The following is a 3974-nucleotide window of genomic DNA, read 5'->3' as shown; positions in this document are numbered from 1 at the left end:
CTGAGCTTGGAGGAGGTGATCCTTGAATACTAACCAGCTTTCTCGGGCCCCTCTTCCCTCCAGGGCTTTGTCCCATGGCACTCTACCAAGCAGATCCCTGAAGAGGCCAAAGTCCACTCTCCTGAAGTCCAGGGTAGTGAGCTTGCTGTGCACCTTCCTTGGTGCCCTAGGGATCTTGAACTCCACCATTTTGTGGTTGCTGCAGCCCAGGCTGCCCTTGAGCTTCACATTCCCCACCAGCCCGTCCTTGTTGGCGAGAACAAGGTCCAGCGTAGCACCTCTCCTCGTTGGTTCCTCTATCACTTGGAGAAGGAAGTTATCATCAACGAGGTTCAACTTCATGAGATTTCTATTGGTCCAGTCCTCAAGTTTTCTCCAAGTCCTTCTGGATTGAAGATCTGCCATTTGTCATGTCAGCCACTCCCTGATTTTTTAGTATTGTCCCTAAATGTACTGAGGATGTGCTCTGCCTCACTGTACAGCTCACTGATGAAGTCGTAAAACAATATTAGTCACAGTATTTACCCCAGGATACTCCATTTGTCACCAGCCAATTTCTGGAAGTCAAGCCATTAATTGTTGCCATTGTAGAAGGCAGCTCAGCCAGTTTTCAAGCCATCTAACAGTCTGTTTATCCAGCAAGACTTCCAAAACTTCTAAATGAGAATGCTCTTAGAGACAAGGGACAAGCCTTACTAGAGCTGAAGTATATTACATCTACTTTTCTCCACATGACCACATACCCAGTCATTTCACCATGAAGGGCAATCACATGGTCCAAGCCTGATGTCCCCTTAGTAAATCCGTGCTGAATGTTCCTGACTGCCGCCTTGTCCTTCATGTGCTTGGAGTGAAGTCCAGGAGGACTTGCTGCATGAGCTCGCCATTGGCTGTGGTGAGGCTGATTGGCCTCATATAGAGTGTACCTTTCTTGCCTTCACATTAGACTGCATCCCATCATGAGAGCCCTCCTCCAGCCACCATAATGCTTCATCGGTAACAGAGCAGCAGTCTCAGAGTCACACAGCCTGCTAGTGCAGCACTTTACTGAACATCTAGTTTCTCTAAGCAGACCATGATCTGTTGCTTCCCCAGTGTTGGATCTCCCAACTCCTTCCCTAACCATGCTGGTACACATAGAGGCCTGGGACCAGGCTTTACCTATGAATACTGAGAAGAAAAAGAATGAGAAGGAAAAAAAAAACCCAAAACTATGGAATACTTCAGCCTTTTCCATACTGTCCATCACTAGGTTTTCTTCTCCATTTGTATTCTTAGTGGGAGACAGAGCAGAGAATTGGAACAAATTAGAATGAAAACATGAAAATGCTATGAAATTGCTGGATTAAGTGGATAGCTATGTTGAACTGAATCTTTTCCTACAGGGGACTAGACAGAACCTTCTTGATGACCAGACATGCACACCCACACACATGCCTGTACACGCATGTACTTGTGTGTGGAACATGTGCACTCGTGTTCCAAACCCGCCATCCCAACAGCGACGCTGTATTACCAGTTCCTTCTCAGTGGCTGAGACTGAGGACCAGAGTGTAAAGACGAGGCCCCACACTAGGTCACTGGCCCCAGTTAAAGAAGTTACAGAGCCTGATAGAATGGTGGAGAAACAAAATTAAAAAAAAAAAAAGTTTTTTACTGTGAAATAAGAACATGGCCTGCAGGGATTTTTCTGGATAAAAAGGTCTCATTCCTTTCACAACACTTTGTTGCATTGGAAACTGGGTGGCAAGTCAAAAGTATATACCGAGAGAGGCATGATCATCTAATCACAACAGAAGCAATTTGCAGAAGAGTTGTCACCATTTTCAGAAACTGAACTGTAACAATCCAGGTGGCCAGAGGTGCAGGTCTGTGAAAGACTTCAGTCTTTAAATTGTTTGAGCTTGATACTGACAAATGAGAGGAATTAGATGCTGACAGGTCTGTACTTCACTCCCAGGGATCGTCAGTCATGCCAAATTGCATTACTGTGGTCTTAGATGAGATCAGACTAAGAATAATTGTAACCTTATCCCCAGTCTCCACAGATGAAAGATAATTGCACTTAATGCTTTGTCTCGTCTTATGATGTTTTCATGCTCTATTTTTGCCTTGCAGTGCTGACGTAAAGGACCCATTGAATCGGCTGCGCAGTTAGGGCAGCTTCAGCATAACAGATTTTTCTGTAGTGCTCTGAATGGCACTCTGCAAAGTAACGTACGCAGTAACCTCACTCTATGATCCAACAAAAAACCCCTTGGCAGCCACCTGAGCATCACTCCCGGGAAGAAAACAAATAAGAGAGCAGTTATTTCCTAATAAAATGAACTTTTCAGGGTTTGCCAGATTCTTGTAGGGAACACGTTCAACCTTTCAAAAGTGATTCACACATTAGAAATGCAAAATGCTATGGGATTAAATGAGTGAGTGTAAGCTTGTCTTTCTACACCTGCCAATGCATCAGTGCACTTTATGCTATTCCACTATAAATCATTTTCAACAAAAAAAAAAATGGAAATTATCATCAGATCCGGGTGGGCTGTAATTTTGTCGATTAGAAAGCATGACTAGTAAGAAAAAGTCACATTTGCAAAATTATTTTTGCTAAGCTATAAATAGTCAATTTTCAAAGGTAGTTTCTGCAGTTGTTTCAGAGGGGTTGCATCTACCACTATAATGGGCAAATAAAGAGGTAAACATCTCTTTTGCCATTTGCCAGAGGGATGGGAGGGGGAGGGCTTGAAAAAAGTAGCTCATGAGATGGAAGCCTGTCATTATTATATGTAAGCATTTATTGCATTACTGCAAATGTTAACTGAAGAATGAGTGGGGTTTGGGTTTCCAGGCATCCACACCCACAGGTAAGCTGGGGCTCACTAGTAATTATAGGGGCAATGCCTTAAAGCATTTTATACTGTAGTGTAGGCCTCTCAATGATTTTCCTAATAGGAGAGATGCAGTGGCCTGCTGATCTCACCAGCTGGATTGCCCAGTCCTCGTGCTTTCACCAAGTCTGGCTTCCCAAAGCAGAAGCCTCATGTGCTGCGTGATCCCAAATGAGGACTCCATCCACCTCCGCACAGCTCTTGTTTCCTCATCCCCATACACCTACATTTCAAGTCCCATGTCCTTACCTGCACGCTTAAGTCCTGACACTGCGCAGTGCACTGAGGAGGCAGCTTAGGTGGCTCAAGCCATTGCTTCCCTAAGGCATAAGCTGCCGTTGCTCAATAAGACTATAATAACTGCCAACAGTAACTGTTGAAAGTGTGGCTCTTAAGCTGGGGTGCATGTGAGACATTTCGACATTGTTTATCCCAGAGAAGCTTTCCCAGCAGAAACCCCAAAGAGGCTGAGAGGAGATACACACTGTGCTGTACAGCAGCAGCAGGACGACCTCCCTTGAGACGCATCGGCAAGAAGGCGATAGTGTGCTCAGAGATAAAATTACCAGACTGATTTTGACCATATATCTTCCGACAGTGCTGGCTGCCAGGAATCGGCAAGGAACAAACTGAAGCAATGTCATGTAATACTAACTCAGGCACTGAGATCAGTTTGGCTTTCCAGTCTTAACCTGATTGTGCTCTGTGCTTGGATACTGTCCTGGTTTTGGCAGCGATAGAGTTAATTTCCTTCCTAGTAGCTGGTACAGTGCTGTGTTTTGGATTTAGGGTGAGAACAATGTTGATGATAACACACCAATGTTTTAGTTGTTGCTAGGTAATGCTTACACTAGCCAAGGACTTTTCAGCTTCCCATGCTCTGCCGACTGAGAAGGCTGGAGGTGCACAAGAAGCTGGGAGGGGGCACAGCCAAACTGGCCAAAGGGACATTCCATACCATGTGACGTCATGCTCAGTACATAAACTGGGGAAAGCTGGCCGGGGGGGGCCGCTGCTCGGGGACTGGCTGGGCATCGGTCGGTGGGTGGTGAGCAACTGCACTGTGCATCACTTGCTTTGTGTATTATT

Source organism: Aptenodytes forsteri, unplaced genomic scaffold (assembly GCF_000699145.1).
Source record: "Aptenodytes forsteri isolate BGI_AS27 unplaced genomic scaffold, ASM69914v1 Scaffold146, whole genome shotgun sequence".
NCBI lineage: Eukaryota > Metazoa > Chordata > Aves > Sphenisciformes > Spheniscidae > Aptenodytes > Aptenodytes forsteri.
Note: the sequence above shows the minus strand (reverse complement) of the source record.